Below are 23,939 nucleotides of genomic sequence, written 5' to 3'. Positions count from 1 at the left end.
TGGGATGGGCAAATATTTAGATAGAACAAAATAGGTCTAAACCAGGAAAGGGAATTAATAAATTTGACATCACGAAAACTATAAACTTCTCTTACAACGACACAATTAAATGAAAAAGCAAATCACAGACTTGGAGAAACTATTTTAATAATACATAGTATCTAACAAAGGACTTGTACCCAGAAGATATATAGAACTCTTCATTCTCAAAAATAAGACAATAAACTCAATAAAAATGTGAAAAAGATTCACAGAATTTATAAAAGAAGATATATGAGGTAATAGGTAATCAACTCATAGCTATATGCTCAATACCATCAGTCAGTAGGAAATGCAAATTAAATCCATATTGAAATAATACTACATGCCCATTTAGTTTCTGATGAGAAGTCCATGGCCTTTTGAATTTGTGTTCCCATGTACATAATATATCTCTTTCTCCAACTTTTTAAAGAATTCATTATTTCTTTGTTTTTCAGCATTTTGACTATGCTCTGCTTATGTGTGTTTCCTCTGTATTTATTCAGTTTGGGGTGTGCAGCATAATCCAGTGAAACCATCTCAGTCAATGCTTCTTTTCTTTTTTTGAAAGATTATTAATTTGTTACCAAAGACCATCCAATCACAGCCAAAACCATTGCCAAAGGTGTGGGCATCCTCTCAGAAGACAAGGAAACCATAGAAGACATTGCATCCTACCTCATCATCCCAGTGAGCCAGGTGAACCCAAGAAGTGCCAATGCCTGCATGGTACATGGAAGTGATCTGAAGGACTTGACTTTCCAGCAGCTGGATGACATTTTGAAGTACCATACTGAGACTGTGTTTCCCAGGTCCTCTCCTCAACAGAAGCTGATCGTTCAGGAAGACTGCCAGAGAGAGGGCACTATCATGGCTGTAACTGGTGATGGTGTCAATGACTCAGCTTTGAAGAAGGTGGACACTGGGGTTACTATGGGAATTGCAGGCTCAGAAGTGTCTATGTAAACTACTGACATGATTCTCTTGGATGAGAATTTTGCCTCAATTGTGACTGGAGTGGAGGAAGGTCGTCTAATCTTTGATAACTTGAAGAAATCCATTGCCTACACCGTAACCAGAACATTCCAGATATTTATTATCTGGAACACCCCCTTCCTGATATTCATTATTACAAACATTCCACTACCCCTGAGGATCATCACCATCCTCTGCATTAACTAGGGCATGGACATGGTTCCAGCCACCTCCCTGGCTTATGAGCTAGCTCGGAGTGACATCATGAAGAGACAGCTCAAAAACCCCAAAATGCACAAACGTGTGAATAAGCAGCTGATCAGCATGGCCTATGGACAGATTGGTATGATCCAGGCTCTGGGGGTCTTATTCACTTACTTTGTGATCCTAGGCTGAGAAGAGCTTCCTCCCAATTCACCTGCTGGGTCTGAGTGGCCTGAGATGACCACTGGATCAATGATGTTGAGGACAGCTGCGGAAAGCAGTGGGCCTACAAGCAGAGGAAAATCTTGGCTTTTACCTGCCACACAGCCTTCTTTGTCAGTATCTTGGTGGCACAATGGGCCAACTTGGTCATCTGCAAGACCAGGAGGAATTCAGTCTTCCAGCAGGGGATTTGGCCTCTTTGAAGAGATGGCCCTTGCTGCTTTCCTTTTCTACTGCCCTGGAGTGGGTGTTGCCTTGAGGATGTATCCTCTCAAACCTACCTGGTGGCTCAGTGTCTTCTCCTACTCTCTCCACATCTTCCTATATGACAAAGTCAGAAAAGTCATCGTCAGGTGATGCTGATGCCCTGGTGGCTGGTGGAGAAGGAAACCTACTACTAGACCCCATGTTGCACACTGTGGAGCACCATGTCACACACTCTGCTCCCATTATCCACCCCCTTTTTGTGTACTTTATTCTTGGAGTTCATAATTCTATACTGGTAGGAAAGCACTGAAGCATGTGGAGGAAGCAAGATGTTCTGAAATGAAACATGTAGCTATATGGGGCGGGTGTGTGGGTGGAGGTGGGGAAAGGGTTCCCAGAGAAGCATCCATCTATGGAAATCACAGCAGGGAAGGTTATTTTGTGCCTTTTTGTCTTTGTAGAGAGGAAAGCTAGGATCTCCTTGCCTGATGCACAGCAAAGCCTATTTACTGACATTGGGTTGTGATGAAGGAAAGTATAACATTTATTGCAGGGTGCCAAGCAAGGAGAACAGTCAGCTAGTGCCAAAACACCCAAACTCCCTGAGGCTTTCAAGGAAGGGTTTTAAAAGGCAACATTTGTGGTGAGGGTTCCAAGGTGTGTGATCAGATAGTGGACTTTCTTCTAATTAGTTGGTGGTGAGGTGACAGCGTGATGTTTCAAGAATCTTAATCATCAGCCTTCTGGTTCCAACCAGTTTAAGGTCTACGTGCCTGCGGTCAGCATGTAGTCACCATCCTCCACTTGGGTGGGGGTCTTATTTTCTGCAGAGCAACATAAAGATATGTGTCAGATTGTTATGTATATCCCTTGAGGAGGAACTAGGACTCTGTTTTGTCACTGAACTATTGCTTAAGCTATCATTACTTTTCTTGTGTGACTGCTTTTCCTTTGTTTCTGCATTCTCTCATTTCCCTAATTAATAACTGCTTGAGCTTTCTCTTTGGAACTCAAGGAAAACCTAGAAGAATAAAACCTTTTTCTACAAACGAGAAATGGGGAATGCAAAAAGGCTTTTGTACCCACTGGGCCCCATAGAGTCTTGCTCATTTTCAATTATTGATTCAATTTCTTTAGCATGTCTTATACTTTTTTTCTTGGAAGCCAGACATTGGGTATTGGGAACTGAGATAAATAATCCTTTAGTCTGAGGTTTTGTGTTAATCTGCCTAGGAGTTGGGCTGTATTTAAAGTTTGCTGTAGGTATAGGTGCTAGAGGTTCTGAGTTCTTCCAAGTCTTTTGTTTCTTTGTTTCCCTTGTTTTCCTTTGTGTATCCTGAAGGACTCTTCTTTAAATAGAGTATGTGCTTTGCAGCTTTTCCATCTGTCATCTATTATTATATTGGGTTCCCATTAATGTGGTGGTAAGTTGGGGGGCAGGGGAACTATTCTACAATTTTATGATTGAATCTCAGTCTTCTAGTGGGCCCTGAAGGGAATTGAGGATAGAAAAAAGAGGTGAGGCATTCTGGGCTTTGGATAAATGGCCCTCTAGATAGTTAAAATGCATATTTCAAGGAGAATTTCCATGACCCCAGATTCTTGCATCTTCCCATACACAGAAAAGCACTAAAATAATTAGCTTGAGATATCTGTTCTTTGTGATTGGCAATAATGTTTTACCAAGATGTATGCTTGACTACGTGTATTTCCAAGCCAAAAAATTCATATATCAATATATGCTGGCTCTTCCCCTACCACCCCTACCTCTTTGGAGCAGTTCCTCAGAGTTACTGAGTGGCCATCTCCTGGTCTATAGTCCTCAGTAAGACCCTGAATAAAACTTAAACTCACAACTCCAATGTTGTACATTTTTCTTTAAGTTGACAGATCTCTGGTCTCTGGTGGGTCCAGTGATTTCCAGTTTGTTCAGCTTCTTGTAAGGATAGGAGTGCTAACTTCTAAGCTCTTTTCATGTGGGGAACTGCTCCTATGTTTTATAATTTATTTGCTAACCAGATTCCATTTTACACTCTAAGTATTTACTATTACTTTTTGAAATGAAAACATTTGTCTTGCAGAAAATAAATGTTCTAAATAAATGTGCATAACAATAGGAATTAAAATTTAAAATTTAATTATATAAGTTCATTAGTAGGGAGGTGTTTAAATAAATTATGTATTATTCATACCGAGTGATACCATGCAGCTGTGAAAAGATATGAGACAGATTTGTATATTGGTAAGGTGATAAGAAAAGATCGCAAGGTTCACAGTTAAGTAAAAAAATGAAAATTTGATAGTATAATTTGCTTGCATTTGTGTATTATAAAGGGCAATGTGTCTATATGTCATTGTAGTAGAATAAATAAGAAAAGAGTAAAATTAGTTGCTTTTGAGAACTGAGGAACTAAGGGTTTAAGGTTGGACAGAGACCTGCTTTTCATGGTGTATCCTTTGGTGTCATTTGATTTTAACATATTGCTTTAAAAAATACAGTTATTAAAAAATTACAAAACTGGGACTTCCCTGGTGGTGCAGTGGTTAAGAATCCGCCTGCCAACACAGGGGACATGGTTTCGATCCCTGGTCTGGGAAAATCCCACATGCCGCAGAGCAACTAAGCCCATGAGCCACAACTACTGAGCCTGCACTCTAGAGCCTGCGGGCACAACTGCTGAGCCGGTGTGCCACAACTACTGAAGCCCGTGCACCTAGAACCCGAGCTCCGCAACAAGAGAAGCCACTGCAATGAGAAGCCCGCACACTGCAACGAAGAGTAGCCCCTGCTCGCCGCAGCTAGAGAAAGCCTGCATGCAGCAACGAAGACCCAACGCAGCCAAAGATAAAAATAAATACATAAATAAAAAATTTATTTAAAAAAATTACAAAACCAACGTGTTTAAAATTCCTTTCAATTTTTTATACAGTGTGTCCATTTGATTAATGAAACCGGACCCATTGATCACTTCTGGTCTTAAGAGATAAAATAATGAAACCTTTTTTCTAGAAAGGAGAAAGCATCTGTAAAGTGATGAGAGAGAACATGTTTGCAAATAAAAAAGCTGAGCATAGGTAGTGAGACTTTCAAACACAGATATTGAGAGATTTTAAATGTTTATGTTCCTATTTTACTAGCTATAAGAGAGCAATGTTTGCCAGCAACAAAGCACTATTGATTATAGCAGCTGCAGATAAAAGCTAGCTTGTAGGGAGTAGGTGTTAAATGACAAACATAATTAATTAGGGACCTTGTTTTCCAGTGGGGTGTTTGTTTATCATCCTGTAGCTCATTGTAATTACTAGTTCTCATTGCCTGACTGCAATAGTAGTTTATTCCTGCCATTTTTCAAAATGCTTCTGAATTTTATTCTTCACTGACAGCTTTGGTGATCAGAGTTAATAGGTGGTATTCTCATTTTCAAAATGCATTTGTAGTAACAGTATCAAAGCCCTAAGAGAAGCTTTAGAAATACCCTTCATAACTTAACAGTCATAAAACCTTCAACTTTGCATCTAACTGAATCCAAATCTCTTATGCATAGTCCCTCCAAAACATAAAATTCAACAAGAAGTATAATAAAACCATACATTGACTTATGATTTCAGCATTTCTTTAGTAGGAGACAGAGAATATCATGAACTTCAAGTAACCTCTGAGAAAAATAAACTCCAAATTGCAACAGAGCTGCTAAACCTTCCAGCCTGTGGGTGTAGAAAGTGGGTAATGGAGGACTTAAAAGATTCCATCAAAAGGAGGCGAGAAGAAAGAGGGATTTAGATGAAACACAGACAAAATCACCCTCTGAAAGAGAAATTTCAACACTGAATGATAAAATGTATGTGGTAGGAAAAATAATGGCCTGTAAATGTGTCCATGCCCCAATCACCAAGAATCTGAATATCCTGCTTTACTTGACAAAAGAGACTTTGCAGATGTGATAAGTGTAAGACATTTGAGATGGAGAAGTTATCCTGGATTATCTGAGTGGGCACACTGTAATCACGAGTCCTTAGAAGTGGCTGCAGCTCACTATTTACAATAACCAAGACATGGAAGTGACAGAGGAGTGGATAAAGAAGATGTGGTACATATATACAATGGAATATTGCTCAGCCATAAAAAGAATGAAACAATGCCATGTGCAGGAAAATGGATTTACTAGAGATTATCATACTAAGTGAAGTAAGTAATAAATAGAAAGACAAATATCATATGATATTGCTTACATGTGGAATCTAAAAAAGTAATCGTACAAATAAACTTATTTACAAAATAGAAATAGAGTCACAGATGTAGAGAACAAAATTATGGTTACCAGGGGGGAAAGGGGGAAGAGGGATAAACTGGGAGATTAGGATTGACATATACACACTACTATATATAAAATAGATAACTAATAAGGACCTACTGTATAGCACAGGGAACTCTACTCAATACTCTGAAATAACCTATATGGGAAAAGAATCTAAAAAAGAGTGGATATATGTATATGTATAATTGATTCACTTTGCTGTACACCTGAAACTAACACAACATTGTAAATCAACTGTACTCCATTAAAAGTTATTTTTTAAAAAGTGGCTGCAGTTATAAAGAGAGAGATGTGAGGGCAGAAAAAGGAAGAGAGATGTGATGTTGCTGGTCTCTACGATGGAGGAAGGGGGCCATACATGCTCCAAGGAACTAGGGAGATCTCTAGAAGCTGAGAAAGGCAAGGACATGGATTTTCTCCTAGAGCTTCCAGAATGAACACAGCCCTCCGTACACTTTGATTTAAGCTCAGTGAAGGCCAGTTTTGGACTTCTGACCTTCAGAAGTGTAAGATAAGAACTTAACCAAGGTTTTGGTGAGGATGTGAGAAACTAGGCACCTTCGTACATTGCTGATAGGACTGCAAACTGGTACAATCCTTATGGAGGGGAATATGACAATATTTAAGAAATCTACATATGCATTTTACATTTTGACCCAGAAATACTATTTCTAGGAGTTTATCCTAAAGATGTATCTCCAACAATGTAAAATTACAGTTGCACAATGATATTTGTTTCAGTATTTCTTTTTTGTGATTTACTATACTGAAACATCTTGAATGGCCATACATAGAAGAGCAGTGTGGTAGGACATAGTACTTTGCAGCTACTATAAAAGAATGATGAAGATCTCTATGATCAGTTATAAAGTGATTTCTAAGAAACAGAGTGCAGAAAAGTATCTATAGTACTCAAACTTTTGGTTTAGAAAAAAAGGAAAATGTAACTCTATAGATTTATCTATTTTACAAAAAACTTGTGTAAAATGTTAACTAGAAAATAATGATTGGCAACCTACAGGGGAGAATGGGAATGAGGTGGAAGTGGTGAGGATGACCCTTTTCTAAGTGTACCTATCAGATAGTTTTGACTTCTTGGAACTGTGATAATGTTGTACATACTCAAAATAACAGTAAAATAAAAATGAACCCCTAAAATTGAATGTAAAAGTATTTCAGATGAATAACATTACTACATTGAATGGAGAGGAAACTTAACTTGAGTAGCTTTTGAGTTCAGTGTTTTGACTGTGTGCCCTCAGACTAAAGATTTTTTTTAAAAGATATAAATAAATATTGAGCTAGTAACTTTTTGTTTGAAGTGCTATGGGTTAACTATAGTAAACTACTTTCTGTGTATTTTATGACTGGGCCATCAAATAAATACATTGAGGACAATGTGAGCTAGATTTCTCCCTGTCAGATGCAGAAAGGGGGAAGACTAAAATAAACCCTCTGTGGTTGTCATTGGAAATTTTAGAATGAACTCATTTATGTGTGTGTGTGTGTGTGTGTGTATGTGTGTGTATCCACCACATATATTTGTTGTGTATATATATGTATGTTTGTATATGTTATTTGAATAACTTGTTTATTTCTGTCCATCAAACTTTGATTATTAACTCAGTTGGAATAAAGTAGCAAAAGGTATTTGTATATATGACATATAAATTATGTCTTTTATCCTAATTATATTTTCTTTTAAGCCAATATTCATTTTCATTTGTATTCCCTGATTAGGGTGGTGTAATCTGAAGTGTGCTCAGAGAAAGGAAGAAACAATTTTGGATTTAAAAAATTAACCATGATGATCTGAGTGAGTAACTGAGAATTGCTTTCATGTATTTGTGATAATTGATATTGCAGAGAATTAGTTAATCTTAGCTATAGCTGCCTAAAATTTATGATTTTAAAATACCCAACAGCATTTATAAAAACCCATTATTCTTAATTTGTTAGAGAAATTAATTATATCTGGTCAAATATGATTATGGCAAGTTGTATGATTAAGAACTAAAAACCATCAAGAAAGGTAATGTTTGCAAGGAGATTGCATTTATGATAACCATTTGTGAGAACATATTTCATTAGGAAGAGACAAAATGCAATAGCAACTTTATGGATTCTGCCATGAAACAGTAAAATGGGGAAGAACTTTAGGCATGGAACCAGGAGTCTGCCAGGGGTCTCTGTGTGTCTTTTATAAAGTCATTTAATCTTTTTTTTAAACATCTTTATTGGAGTATAATTGTTTTACAATGGTGTGTTAGTTTCTGCTGTATAACAAAGTGAATCATCTATACATATACATATATCCCCATATCTCCTCCCTCTTGTGTCTCCCTCCTACCCTCCCTATCCCACCCCTCTAGGTGGACACAAAGCCCCGAGCTGATCTCCCTGAGCTATGCGGCTGCTTCCCACTAGCTACCTATTTTACATTTGGTAGTGTATATATGTCCATGCCACTCTCTCACTTTGTTCCATCTTACCCTTCCCCCTCCCCATGTCCTCTAGTCCATTCTCTACGTCTCCGTCTTTATTCCCGTCCTGTGCCTAGGTTTTTCAGAACCATCCTTTTTTTTTTTTTTTTTTTAGATTCCATATATATGTGTTAGCATACAGTATTTGTTTTTCTTTTTCTGACTTAACTTCACTCTGTATGACAGTCTCTAGGTCCATCCACCTCACTACAAATAACTCAATTTCATTTCTTTTTATGTCTGAATAATATACCACTATATATATGTGCCACATCTTCTTTATCCATTCATCTGTCAATGGACAATTAGGTTGCTTCCATATCCTGCCTATTGTAAATAGAGCTGCAATGAACATTGTGGTGCATGACTCTTTGAATTATGGTTTTCTCAGGGTATGTGCCCAGTGGTGGGATTGCTGGGTCATATGGTAGTTCTATTTTTAGATTTTTAACAAAACTCCATACTGTTCTCCATAGTGGTTGTATCAATTTACATTCCCACCAACAGTGCAAGGGGGTTCCCTTTTCTCCACACCCTCTCCAGCATTTATTGTTTGTAGATTTTTTGATCAAGGCCATTCTAACCAGTGTTAGGTGATACCTCATTTTACTTTTGATTTGCATTTCTCTAATGATTAGTAAGCAAAGGATGAATCAGTTGAGCATCCTTTCATGTGTTTGTTGGCAATCTGTATATCTTCTTTGGAGAAGTGTCTATTTAGGTTTTCTGCCCATTTTTGGATTGGGTTGTTTGTTTTTTGATATTGAGCTGCATGAGCTGCTTGCATATTTTGGAGATTAACCCTTTGTCAGTTGCTTCGTTTGCAAATATTTTCTCCCAATCTGAGGGTTGTCTTTTGGCCTTGTTTATGGTTTCCTTTGCTGTGCAAAAGCTTTTAAGTTTCATTAGGTCCCATTTGTTTATTTGTGTTTTTATTTCCATTTCTCTAGGAGGTGGGTCAAAAAGGATCTTGCTGTGATTTATGTCACAGAGTGTTCTGCCTATGTTTCCCTCTAAGAGTTTGATAGTGTCTGGCCTTACATTTAGGTCTTTAATGCATTTTGAGTTTATTTTTATGTATGGTGTTAGGGAGTGTTCTAATTTCGTTCCTTTAATTGTAGCTGTCCAGTTTTCCCAGCAACACTTATTGAAGAGGCTGTCTTTTCTCCATTGTATATTCTTGCCTCCTTTATCAAAGACGAGGTGAGCATATGTGCATGGGTTTATCTCTGGGCTTTGTATCCTGTTCCATTGATCTATATTTCTGGTTTTGTGCCAGTACCATACCGTCTTGATTACTGTAGGTTTGTAGTATTGTCTGAAGTCAGGGAGCCTGATTCCTCCAGCTCCGTTTTTCTTTCTCAAGATTGCTTTGGCTATTCGGGGTCTTTTGTGTTTCCATACAAATTGTGAAATTTTTTGTTCTAGTTCTGTGAAAAATGCCATGGGTAGTTTGATGGGGATTGCATTGAATCTGTAGATTGCTTTGGGTAGTATAGTCATTTTCACAATGTTGATTCTTCCAGTCCAAACATGGTATATCTCTCCATCTATTTGTATCATCTTTAATTTCTTTCATCACTATTGCTTGTAGTAATCTCTCATGATCCTTTGTATTTCTGCAGTGTCAGTTGTTATTCTCCTGTTTCATTTCTAATTCTATTGACCTGAGTCTTCTCCTTTTCTTTCATTATGAGTTTGGCTAATGGTTTATCAATTTTGTTTATCTTCTCAAAGAACTAGCTTTTAGTTTTATTGATCTTTGCTATTGTTTCCTTCATTTCTTTTTCATTTATTTCTGATCTGATTTTTATGATTCCTTTCCTTCTGCTAACTTTGGGGATTTTTGTTCTTCTTCCTCTAATTGCTTTAGGTGTAAGGTTAGGTTCTTTATTTGAGACGTTTCTTGTTTCTTGAGATAGGATTGTATTGCTATAAAGTTCCCTCTTAGAACTGCTTTTGCTCCATCCCATTGGATTTGGGTCATCATGTTTTCATTGTCATTTGTTTCTAGGTATTTTTTGATTTCCCCTTTGATTTCTTCAGAGATCTCTTGCTTATTTAGTCTCCATGTGTTTGTATTTTTTACAGATATTTTCCTGTAATCGATATCTAGTCTCATAGCGTTGTGGTCGGAAAAGATACTCGATACGATTTCAATTTTCTTAAATTTACCAAGGCTTGATTTGTGACCCAAGATATGATCTATCCTGGAAAATGTTCCATGAGCACTTGAGAAGAAAGTGTAATCTGCTGTTTTTGGATGGAATGTCCTATAAAAATCAATTAAGTCCATCTTGTTTAATGTATCATTTAAAGCTTGTATTTCCTTATTTATTTTCACTTTGGATTATCAGTCCATTGGTGAAAGTGGGGTATTAAAGTCCCCTACTATGATTGTGTTACTCTCGATTTCCCCTTTTATGGCTGTTAGCATTTGCCTTATGTATTGAGGTGCTCCTATGTCGGGTGTATAAATATTTCCAATTGTTCTATCTTCTTCTTGGATTGATCCCTTGATCATTGTGTAGTGTCCTTTTTTGTCTCTTGTAATTGTCTTTATTTTAAAGTCTATTTTGTCTGATATGAGACCTGCTACTCTAGCTTTCTTTTGATTTCCATTTGCATGGAATATCTTTTTCCATCCCCTAACTTTCAGTATGTATGTGTCCCTAGTCTGAAGTGGTTCTGTTGTAGACAGCATATATACGGGTCTTGTTTTTCAGCCAGTCTATGTCTTTTGGTTGGAGCATTTAATCCATTTACATTTAAGGTAATTATCAATATGTATGTTCCTATTACCATTTTCTTAACTGTTTTGGGTTTGTTATTGTAGTTTTTTTCCTTCTCTTGTATTTCTGCCTAAAGAAGTTCCTTTAGCATTTGTTGTTAAGATGGTTTGCTGGTGCTGAATTCTCTTAGCTTCTACCTGTCTGTAAAGGTTTTAATATCTCTGTCAAATCCGAATGAGATCCTTGCTGGATAGAGTAATCTTGGTTGTAGGTTTTTCCCTTTCATCACTTTAAATATGTCCTGCCATGCCCTTCTGGCTTGCTTAGTTTCTCTGAAAGATCAGCTCTTAATCTTGTGGGGATTTTCTTGTATATTATTTGTTGCTTTTCCCTTGCTGCTTTTAACATTTTTTCTTTCAATTTAATTTTTGATAGTTTGATTAATATGTGTCTTGATGTGTTTCTCCTTGGATTTATCCTGTATGGGACTCTCTGCACTTCCTGGACTTGATTGACTATTTCCTTTCCCATATTAGGGAAGTTTTCAACTGTAATCTTCAAATATTTTCTCAGTCCCTTTCTCTTTCTCTTCTTCTTCTGGGACCCCTATAATTCGAATGTTGGTGTGTTTAATGTTGTCCCAGAGGTCTCTGAGACTGTCCTCATTTTTTTTCATTCTTTTTTCTTTATTTTGCTCTGCAGTAGTTATTTCCACTATTTTATCTTCCAGGTCACTTATCCGTTCTTCTGCCTCAGTTATTCTGCTATTGATTCCAATTTCATTTTTTGTGTTGTTCATCATTGTTTGTTTGCTCTTAGTTCTTCTAGGTCCTTGTTAAACGTTTCTTTTATTTTCTCCATTCTATTTCCAATATTTTGGATCATCTTTCCTATCATCACTCTGAATTCTTTTTCAGGTAGACTGTCTATTTCCTCTTCATTTGTTTAGTCTGGTGGGTTTTTACCTTGCTCCTTCATCTGCTGTGTGTTTTTCTGTCTTCTCACTTTGCTTAACTTACTGTGTTTTGGGTCTCCTTTTTGCAGGCTGCAGGTTCATAGTTCCCGTTGCTTTTGGTGTCTGCCCCCAGTGGGTAAGGTTGGTTCAGTGCGTTGTGTAGGCTTCCTGGTGGAGGGGACTGGTGCCTGTGTTCTGCTGGATGAGGCTGTATCTTGTCTTTCTGGTGGGCAGGACTGCATCCGGTGGTGTGTTTTGAGGTGTCTGTGAACTTATTATGATTTTAGGCAGCCTCTCTGCTAATGGGTGGGGTTGTGCTCCTGTCTTGCTAATTGTTTGGCATAGGGTGTCTAGCACTGTAGCCTGCTCGTCGTTGAGTAGAGATGGGTCTCAGCATTGAGATGGAGATCTCTACGAAAGCTCTCGCTGATTGATATTACATGGGGCTGGGAGGTCTCTGGTGGACCAATGTCCTGAACTTGGGTGTCCCACCTCAGAGGCCCAGGCCTGACACTGGCTGCAGCGCCATGGCACTGTCAGCAAAATGGCTGCTAGTGTTGGAGTGTCTCCTGCAGAGGTGGGGGTGGCTGTGGGTCACCGTGGGGACAACGACACTGGTAGCAGAATTTCTGGGAAGTACTCCTTGGCGTAAGCCCTCCCAGAGTCTCCATTTAATCTTTTTGTACCTTGAATTCTTCAAGACGGAAATACCTGTCTCAGGTGTTCTGTGATGATTTAAATATGGTAGTACATGTGAAAATGCCTGAGAAAGGTAAGATATTACACAAATACTAATTGCCGTGATTGTTTGTCTGCTCCATTTTATTTTTATTTTTTTAGTTTTAAAGTTATCTTTATATTTTCTTTTTTATAATATTATTTATTTTATTTTATTGTTTATTTTCTTTTTGATTTTTTTGGTTGTGGCGGGTCTTAGTTATGGCACTCAGGATCTTCGTTGAGGCATGTGGTGTCTTTTTCATTGTGGTGTGTGAGCTCTTTGTTCTGCCTCGCGGGCTTCTCTTTAGCTGTGGCATGCAGGTTTTTCTCTCTCTAGTTGTGAAGGTGTGACCATGAAAAGTGTCATAGGACAATATCGTAGAGCAGATCTCTGAAATGTACTCATCTTGTGTAACTGTAACTTTATAGCCATTGAACACCAAGTTCCCCCTTCCCCTATCCCCTGATAACCACTATTCTTTTGTCTACTTCTATATCTTTCACTATTTTAGATACCCCATATAAGAGGAATCATGCAGTGTTTGTCCTTCTGTGACTGACTTATTTCACTTAGCATTATATCTTCCAGGTTCATCCTTATTGTCACAAATGGCAGAATTTCCTTCTTTGTTTAAAGGGTGAATAATATTCCATTGTCTGTATGTACCACATCTTCTTTATCATTTGTCTGTTGATGGACATTTAAGTTGCTTTCATGTCTTGGCTATTGTGAATAATGCTGCAATGAACATGGGAGTACAGATATCTCTTGGAGATCCTGATTTCAATTCTTTTGGATATACACCCAGAAGTGGGATTGCTGGATCATATGGTAGTTCTATTTTTAATTTTTCTGAGCAATCTCCATACTGTTTTCCATACATAGTGCCTATAGTTAGCAATAAGGTATTGTGTTCTTAAAAATTTTTTAAGCAGGTAGATCTCATGTTGTGTTCTTGTCACACACAAAAAATAAAATAAAACAAAATAAAACAAACAAAACTCCATAGGGACACAAGGAAACATTTGGAGGTGGTGGGCATGTTTATTACCTGGATTGTGGTGATGTTAATAAGAGTATATACATATGTCCAAACTCACCAGATTAGATACATCAATTATGTGCAATTTTTTGTACACTAGTTATATCTCAAAAAAGCTGAAAAAAATGTCATGGGAGTCAACTCAAATTTTAATATTCTCAATATTGATATTTTCCTAGGAATTTCATAAACATGGATGTGTGTATTTATGGATCCCCTGAGTCCTCAGAGGTCATCTTTTAGGGCTGTTATTCAGAGTGGCACTAGTCTCACATTCTCTTATGCTAGGCCTTTTGAGGAGCTTTTAGGATAGGACTATTTACTTTTTATTTACTTAGATCAGAGAGGAGGATGTTTTGGGTTTCAGGACATGATTTTTATATGGTTTTGAATATATGAGCGTGTTAAATCCAGTTATAATGCTTTTTTTTTTTGGCTGTACAACTTTGGTGCCACTGTTGATTTTCCTTTGATTAAAAGAGAGCAGTGCTTACAAAATAATAAAAACTGTATCTAATAACAGGATTAAAAACACACAACTGCTGTCTCAGAAGAGTGGAACTTGTTAAACTGAAGATCCTTTGTGCTGAAAATTATGATGGTTTTTATCTAAGAAAATGTAGGGGCATAGCTACATTTGGAATTAGAGCCTGGAAAAAGCCACATTGAGATGTACTTGGGGTGGGAGAAGAGTGGAAAAGGAGAGAGGAATGAGGAGCCGTGATATGGGTGCAACGTGGGGTGATTTTATAAATTTGGGGGATGATTTGTTACACAGCAGAAACTAACTGATAAAGGCCCATTAAGAACTAATTACTCTTTCATTTGAATTTTGTTTAAATTCATTCCTTGAGAATGAGAATTAAGCCATATAAATCTTGTACTCTTTCAGCTCTTTCCTCAGTTCCTTACACATTATAATCATTATACTTAACATTTATTATACACTTACTTTGTGTCAGATACTTACTAATGGCTTTCTGTGTAATAATAAACTGAATATTTGGAAAAACCCCACAATGTAGGACTATGATCTACAGTGTTTAGATGAGAAAACTGAGGTCCAGAAAGGAGAAATACCTGCCACCTTCACAAATCCAGTCACTGGCAGGGTGGGCATTTGCACAAGTTATCCAGCTCCAAAGCATGCACCTTTAATATCTATAATAGACTTCTTTGCTACACTAAATGGCACCTATATGTATTATGTAAATCCTTAACTATGATAACAAAGTGTGATTCTGTTGGCTATGTTCTAACTTACTTCATTTTTCAGAAAGTGTCCCCTTTGTGGAAAGCATCTAACATTTTCCAGAGAACCTTTTACTCTGGGAGCTATTGGAATGAGTCACAGTTAAGTTCATTAAGCGTTAGTGCTTCAGGAATGCCTCTGAGACTGAGTGGCATGTTTTAAGGGATGTAAAATATTGTGTGGAAAAGAAAACAGTGAACACGGAGGCTATGGAAATTTATCTCCCTGCAAATCTTCCCTTCTGGTTTTCTTCTGGAGAATGTCCTCAGTTCACTTCTAGCACTGCACTCCATCCAGGAGGATCTGTTACATAATCCCCTCCTGTCTGCTGCTTCTTCTCTCAGGCTCTAATCATCTCAGGGCCCTATGAAGCACCAGGCACTTGAGGACTATTTTATTTCAGATTAAAAATTATATATAAATAGCTAGTGCCATTTGCAGCAACATGGATGGACCTAGAGATTGTCGTACTGAGTGAAGTGAGTCAGAGAAGGAGAAATATCATATGATATCACTTATATGTGGAATCTAAAAAACAAATTGATACAAATGAGCTTATTTACAAAACAGAAACAGACTCACAAACTTAGAGAACGAAACTATGGTTACAGGAGTGGGGGAATGGTGGCGGGGAGGGATAGTTAGGGAGTTTGGGATTGACATGTACACACTGCTATATTTAAAATGGATAACCAACAACGACCTACTGTATAGCACAGGGAACTCTGCTCAATATTATGTAACAACCTAAATGGGAAAAAGACTTTGAATAGACGAAGTGAGAGAGTGGCATGGACGTATATACACTACCAAATGTAAAACAGAGAGCTAGTGGGAAGCAGCTGCATAGCACAGGGAGATCAGCTCGGGGCTTTGTGACCACCTAGAGGGGTGGGATAGGGAGGGTGGGAGGGAGACGCAAGAGGGAGAAGATATGGGGATATATGTATACATATAGCTGATTCACTTTTTTATAAAGCAGAAACTAACACACCATTGTAAAGCAATTATACTCCAATAAAGATGTTAAAAAAAAAAAAATGGATACATGTATATGTATAACTGAATCACTTTGCTGTACACCTGAAACTAACAACATTGGTAATCAACTATACTCCAATATAAAATAAAAAGTTAAAAAAATTATATATAAATATCTAGTACACATCCCTTGACCTCAAGAACTACGACGATAGATGGGGAGAGATTGATTTGATTTCAGGGGAGGATCTGTGACTAGCAATAGTTAGGGGGCTGGGTTTTAACCTGGCTGAACCACAATTCACCTCTATGACCTTAGGTCCAGGCAGACCTCAGAGATATTGCAGGTTCAGTTCCAGACGACTGCAATAAAGTGAATACTGCAATAAAGCAAGTCAAATGGATTTTTTGGCTTCCCAGTGCATAAAAAGGTTATGTTTACTCTCTACTGTAGTCTATTAAGTGTGCAATAGCATTATGCCTAAAAAAACAATGTACATAACTTGATTAAAAATACTTTATTGCTGAAAAATGCTAGCCATCATCTGAGCCCTCAGCGAGTCATAATATTTTGCAATAGTAACATCAATGATCACTGATCACAGATCACCATAACAAATACAATAATAATAAAAAAGTGTGAAATATTGAGAGAAATACCAAAATGTGACACAGAGACATGAAGTGAGCAAATGCTATTGGAAAAATGGCGCCAATAGACTTGCTTGACACAGGGTTGCCACAAACCTTCAATTTGTAAAAAATGCAGTATCTGTGAAGTACAGTAAAACAAAGCACAATAAAATGAGGTACGCCTGTTAATCTTTTAGCGTATCCTCAACCAGCAGCTTTTGCTAGAGTACAATCTCGAAGTGTTGGCTATTTAGATTTTATCAAAAGTCTAGTGAAGAGAAATAATTCTTTAAAAAAAATTGTGATATACTGTCTATTCACTTCTGAGATCTAAGTCTTATTGTTGGCTCAGGTCAGACCATTGGGAGACTACGTTTTGGAAAATTTGCCTAATCACCTTTATGGATTATACTTGTATTTTAGTGTTTTATCCTCAGAATTTAAAATGTCAAAGCTGAGCTGGAGCCTGGCTCTGTCAATTATTGGCTGTGTAATGTGGGGAGAACTACTTATCCACTTTAAGACTCCATTTCTTAATTTACAAAATGTGATAATAACTACTACTTCATAGAGTTTTTGTGAGACTTGAATGATACAGCCCATGTAAGGAAAATATAAGTCCCTATAGCTTTAAAATAATTTGAAGTTTAAAACTAATTTGTAGCTTGAAAGAAAAGCCATATGAAATTCATTTTGGTGTATTTGCTGTAAAATCTGCTGTAAAATCTGTTGTCAAGGTCATCGCCAATTTTTAACGTCGCCTATAAAGAATTTCATTTAGGTTTTACTACCAGGTTAGAAAGAACCCTGCTTCTCCGAAGAAGTAGCATTTTTCTCCCCACCTACCACTGCTCTCCAGTAATAAGAATGAGTTAATTTCCCATAGTTACCTTTTTGTCCTGGCTGCAGAGAAGATCAGGGTAATATCTGTACTTCCCAGCAAGTATATCAGCTTGCCTGGTTGTATTATCTACTTCCTTCTATTCTTTGTGGCTGTGATTTTTAAATTTCTATTTGACTACCAACATGGTTTAAATGTCTTGTTTTAAGCCATCTTGAATCCTTTTTAACAGCGGAGTGATCTGAATTAAATCAAAGTATCCTTTAGACTCTCAAGCTCTCTATTTCCTCATCTGACAAAATGCTTTTATTGGAAGGCTGACAAAATCAGGTAATGTTGTCGAGTGCATTTTGGAAAACCAGACACTACAAAAGTCAGCCCTGTCCAGCCATGACAGACGTGCAGCCACCAACATGATGACATGACGTCAGTGCCTCTCAAATGCTCTTCAGCACAACCCTCATTGCTGAGTTCAGAATTCGTTCCATAGTGTATCTTGAAAGTGAACTTGTACTTGGAATGACGCAGACCAACGTCATGGCTCAGCGACCCTGGGTGAAAGGGAAGATCATTGAGGTTTAGAATCCTGATAATGATAATAGTGAACCTAGTGGTGACAGCCTAAGGAAACGTAAGGAAAGTGGTAGGAGAAGAAGCTCTCTGAGACTACAGTGATGGCTTTAGTTCATTTCCCTGTGAGTCCAAACCCCTTCTCCCGCTGGGCAGGCCATGTCCTAGGGCAGCCCATGTCCCGGGTTGGTCTTTTCCGGTGTCTGTGCTTCTTGCAGCCTCGTGTTTAGAGGAATAGAGGGGAGAGTTTTCCACCAGAACATCTAAGATCCTTGCTCAGGTGCTAACTAACAATGTAGGAGCAACTAACTGTATGTAGCCTCTGAGGTTTTTGTGTTTGTTCTTTTTTAAATACATATATTGTTTACTAATTTTAGAAATAATACATAATTACTGCAGATTTTTAAATGGGGGGACAGAAACTATAAAGAATGAATCTACTAAGATTCACAATCCTATTTCATGCAGAAATAACCACAATTATCCCGCTTCTTTCTCACTGTACAGATTTGTGATTTTACCACAGATATAATTTTGTTTCATTTGCTCTTTTAAAAAAATATGTGTCATATTATATCATCTTGAGCCTCAGTATTTTCATCTGTCAATTGGATATGCTAATATCTACCTCAGAACTTGTCTAAGGGTTAAATAAAATAGGTGGATAGAAACAGCCTGAAGCATAGTAAGTGCTGAGTAAATATTAACTAATTTTGGATTGAATCAGTGTTTGGCCTTGGAATTGCATCTTTCTACCTTGCTCCATTAGATACCCTATTTCTACTAAAGTTGTGAAGCAGGTGAACAGAAACAAATGTACATACTCGGAAACATCTTGGGGTAAGAACAACCAGAATCTGCTTCCTGAGTAGACAAATGTGAGTGGAAAAAATAAGGGCAGTGCCAGATTTCCTTAAGATTTAAACTCTGCTGTTTCAGAAACGCAAACTGAAAAAGCCAATCTTTCAAGTAAAGTGGTCTCAAAATAAAACGGGGCACAGTTCTATTCCTCTGCAAAAGGAATTACAAATAATAGGAAATATGACACGGCCACTGTTTGGTGTGCGGCATTACTATGCTTTTTACCTAGGAAATCCGACAAAGTTTAAAACTCTGGATGAGAACGTGTCTGCACGCGTAACTCATCCCCAGGGGACTGGTTTCCCAGCCTCTGTGCAAGGACAGTGGAGATCAGAGCACCTGCTCCTTGATATTGCCATGTCTCGGAGCGATCAGCTCTAGCCAAATTATGCTGCAGCTGAACCGGGGGAAAATATAAAACAGCAAAGAAAACAAAACAAAACATAACCCCAAACAGTCTTTTCCTTGAGGATGGAGTTATTATTGACTGTAGTGGAAGAGTGATTCGGAACCGGCACTGGAGCTCAGTGGACATCAATAGCGAACTTGTCAAGTGCCCATGAGAGAAGCCCAGTATGGAGTAAAATAAGTAAAAAGGCAGAGAAGTGGTTGTTTGATGACATGGTATGATGGGGTCAGAGCAGGAGGCAGAGAAACTACTCATCCAAAGACAGCTATAACTCCCTGAAACTCATTTACTCATTCAAATCTTCTCTCTTCCTACCCCTCTACTACTCAGGTAACACCTAACTCTTACAAGTAGCTACCTTTTTAGTGGTATGAGAAAACAATCTGATCAGCCCCAATCATTTGCTCTTTTATTTATGTATGTACCATCCACCCATTCACATGAGTTTTACTGAGAGCCAATGGCTATAAGTCGTCCTTTTGGAGATTCTAATATGAATCAATTATGTGTTCTACCTTTTAGGAGCTCACAGTCTAGTGAGGGAGATAATGATTTGAATATCAATAATCACAATAGAAAGAAAACTATCGATAAGCCTACTGAGGAGGCAAAGGCAGGGTGCCTGATTATCAGCAAGAATAGCTGGTCCACAGCAATGTGGGACCTGATGAACTCCCCTGTCAATCCCGCAGGGTTAAGCGTCTCTGCCCTTCCCATCCATCTACAGGGCCCTCCAGGATGCATCTTCCCCAAATGAGCACTGCATGATCCCCTGTTTTCCTGGGTTGCCAGTCCTTTCAAGACCTACCCATCTATCCAAACTCCAAATCAAGAGGTGGTACCCAAGGATCCGGGAGTCCCTCTGTGTGTATTCTGCAGGCGACGCCTGTGTTGGTAAGAATTGACCTGCGTGTCCTCAAGGCTGTTCAATTCTCTAATTCTATGAATTTATCATGAGTCTGAAATGGTTTCTTAAGGCAGCAGATGCAATTGCATATAGGACGACAGGCATAGGGAAATGAAGATTTTTGTCTCTCTCCCTCCATCTCCTGCTGTTGCATGGCCTCTAAACGACCTGCAGGTGGTAGGTGGGTAGGATGGACACATCATGTTGGGCCCAGGCAAACGCTGCCTTGGCAGAGCCTGTGAGTGGAATAAACCAAGCAGGAGGCATCTGTGGCTGGGCCAGGATGAGCCACCACCTGACGACCTGACTACAGGGCTGTTGATGGGGGATGATGACTCAGAGAAGGCCCCCTCCTGACCCAAGAGCTGCAGGCAGAGAGGAGGCAGGGAATTGGAGGTGGCTTCCCAGAGCCATTCTTTGCAGGACAATGGGGATTGCAGCTGCCCCAGCCTCTGACTCATTCATCTCCAACTGGCAGGTCAGGCCCAAGGGCTCTTTGAACACTAAGAAGGAAAACAGATCAACAGAACATGCCTATTTAGATGCATGTGGATTTAGAGATTGTTGGCTGCCAGTTAGAAAAAATAGGGAAGTTTTAAAAAGTACTGATGGACAGTCCCCACCCCAGAGAGTTGGACCTGGGCATTCGTGACTCCTAAAAGCTCTGCAAGGGATTTTTTTTTAATGTTATTTTTAATTAATTAACTTATTTTTAATTAATTTATTTTATTTTATTTATTTTTATTTTTGGCTACGTTAGGTCTTCGTTGCTGCGCACGGGCTTTCTCTAGTTGCAGCAAGTGGGGGCTACTCTTTGTTGCGGTGCGCGGGCTTCTCATTGCGGTGGCTTCTCTTTGCAGCAGCTTCTCTTGTTGCGGAGCACAGGCTCTAGGTGTGCGGGCTTCAGTAGTTGTGGCACATGGGCTCAGTAGTTGTGGCTCGCAGGCTTAGTTGCTCCGTGGTATGTGGGATCTTCCCGGACCAGGGCTTGAACCCATGTCCCCTGCATTGGCAGGCAGATTCTTAACCACTGTGCCACCAGGGAAGCCCTCTGCAAGGGATTCTAATGAGTGGGAGAGACCCAGGAAACCTGAGCTATTGCAAAGTGATTCAAGCCGAGAGTAACTAGTGGGTGATAGTCTGAAAACTACTAAAGTTTGTTCTTGTTTATTCACAAAGCACAGCACCTCACATATATATGATGCATTTCCATTTACAAAACATCTTATACACAATTTAATCTGACCCTTACAATACCCAAGAGAAAAGTAAAGGAATTATTAACCCTGTCTTACCCACGACGACATGGCTGCCCAGAGTTAGCAGGTGATTTACGTGATCCCAAGTAACTGAAGAGACCAGCAATCAAACCTAGATGTTCTGGCTTGTAAGCCAGTGTTTCTTCTCATTTACCACCTAGAAGTTCATTTCTCAGAACTCCATGTGCCCTGGACTTCTGTGCTCTGACTTCTGCTCCAGTCTGTTTCTACCTCCACCTCTGCTCCTAAAAAAATTCATATATTCTTGGGAAGAAGAAATACAGATCTATACAGTATGATGTGGCCAAGCCTGGGTTCTCTCCTGGGGTAATCAAGCATTTTGAAACACTGCCTTTTGCTTGTTTTCTGCTGAAGCTTATAGAACAACAATCCTCAACCTCTCCTGCATATTAGAACCACCTTGGGAATTTTTAAAACTCTCAGTGCCCAAGTTGTACCCAGGACTAATTAAATCTGAATCTCTGTGGGTGGCTCAGGCTTCAGTATTTTTAAAGCTTTCCTGTGATCCCAATGTGTAGCCACTGTGATGAAGCCTTGTAAGATTTTGAGATGAGGAGAGAGATGATCTGTGAACATTTATAGAGCATTTTGCTCTAGAATGTCATTAACATGTTTCTCTAGCATTCTGTGTGTGGATACACATGTTCCTACAGGTGGCTTCTTTATTGCCATACCATTTTAATTATTCATAATCTGACATGGGGTTCTCTGCCATGTTGGGGTGGTATTTCATCTGTTGTATCTCCTACAACGCAGCTTTTATCTGTTGGGATGATTTATTTGTAAGTAACAGAAAAACCAGCTCTAAATGTCTTAAACAATAAGAAGTATTTATTATTCTACATCACAAGACTCCCAGAGTAGGTCAGCTTCATGGCTGGCCAACTCAGTAGCTCAATAACATTAGCAAAGACCCAGGTTCTTTTCACCTCTGATTTGCCCTCCTTCATGTGTTGGCTTTGTTCTTAGACTTGAGCCTCAAGGTCAAAAAATAGCTGCCACTGTTCCGGACATTATGACAATGTCTGATTGAACAATATTATTTTTGTTCACTTTTTAAGAGCAGGAAACATTTTTCCAGAAAATTCTCGGCAAACTTTTTCGAATACCTCATTAGCCAGAATTGGATCACATACACACCACTGAAAACCAACAATGGCAAGGAAACTGGGATTTGCCTAATTGGCATAGACACATTCAAAGTAATGCTTCACCTGGGATAGAATCATTTTCCCCCAAGGAGTGGCCCCCTGGGGTTCTGTTGGCCAGGAAGATGAAGGAGGTGGTGGTTTGTTAAGAAGCCAGTCACTTCTGATGAAATGTAAGGAACTGGATTTGGACTTAGAAGACTAATCTCAGCACTTGCCCTCACAATATTTGTGCCTTTGAATAAGTCACAGTCTCTCTGAACCTCAGTTTTCTCAACTGCCAAATGGAGACCATAGTACCTGTATGACCGGATGGCTGTGAGGCTAAAATGTATGAATGTGCTTGGAAATCACTAGACAATACCTGAAACATACTAGGTACATAATATATGTTGATACCGTCCTTCCCTTCCTCTTTCTTCTTTACCCCTTCCCTGATAATTTTCAGTCATTGCCAACTCCAAGTTAAATAGTGAGCCTATAGGTAGTAGAAAAATTTGGTTGGAAAAGGTATGGAGAGAAATAGGAGACAAAGTAGAAGAGAATAAAATGACAAAGGTATAATATATTGTAGCTTAGGGCCATCTGACAAAAACCTTCCCTTCTCAAAACCTTTTCTCACTTTCTGTGGGAGTTTTCACCTATCATGCAGTTTTGTTTTTTTTTTTCTTTATTTTCTTTTACTGTTTTTTTGGCTGCGTTGGGTCTTAGTTGAGGCATGTCGGATCTTCGCTGAGGCACACGGGATCTTTCATTGTGGCATGCAGGCTCCAGGGTGTGTGGACTCTATAGTTGTGGTGTGTGGGCTCCAGGGTGCATGGGCTCTGTAGTTGCAGTACACAGGCTCTCTTGTTGAGGTGCATGAGCTCAGTAGTTGTGTCGCGCAGGCTTAATTACCCCTTGACAAGTGAGATCTTAGTTCCCCGACCAGGGATCAAACCCGCGTCCCCTGCATTGGAAGGCAAATTCTTTACCACTGTACCACCAGTCCCTATCATGCAGTTTTGTTTTTAACTTTTCTAAGGGTATGTGAGACTTCTTTCCCTTTCAGATTCTAATCAGGGTTCATCATATTTTATTTACTAACTTAAAATGGACATTATGCTTGAGAAGGATTTATAGAAACAAATGCTTCAAAGAGAAATATTTCCTAAGACATGGTAACTGTAGAATGAAATT

At 38.7% G+C, this 23,939-nt stretch overlaps 1 pseudogene; it reads left to right on the top strand.

The window, feature by feature from the left end:
• Positions 1-603: 603 nt before the first annotated feature.
• Positions 604-1,823, top strand: LOC137771013 (sodium/potassium-transporting ATPase subunit alpha-1 pseudogene; annotated as a pseudogene).
• Positions 1,824-23,939: the final 22,116 nt, after the last annotated feature.

This window comes from Eschrichtius robustus, chromosome 10 (assembly GCF_028021215.1).
Source record: "Eschrichtius robustus isolate mEscRob2 chromosome 10, mEscRob2.pri, whole genome shotgun sequence".
Classification (NCBI taxonomy): domain Eukaryota; kingdom Metazoa; phylum Chordata; class Mammalia; order Artiodactyla; family Eschrichtiidae; genus Eschrichtius; species Eschrichtius robustus.
Note: the sequence above shows the minus strand (reverse complement) of the source record. Positions and strands in the feature narration are given on the sequence as shown.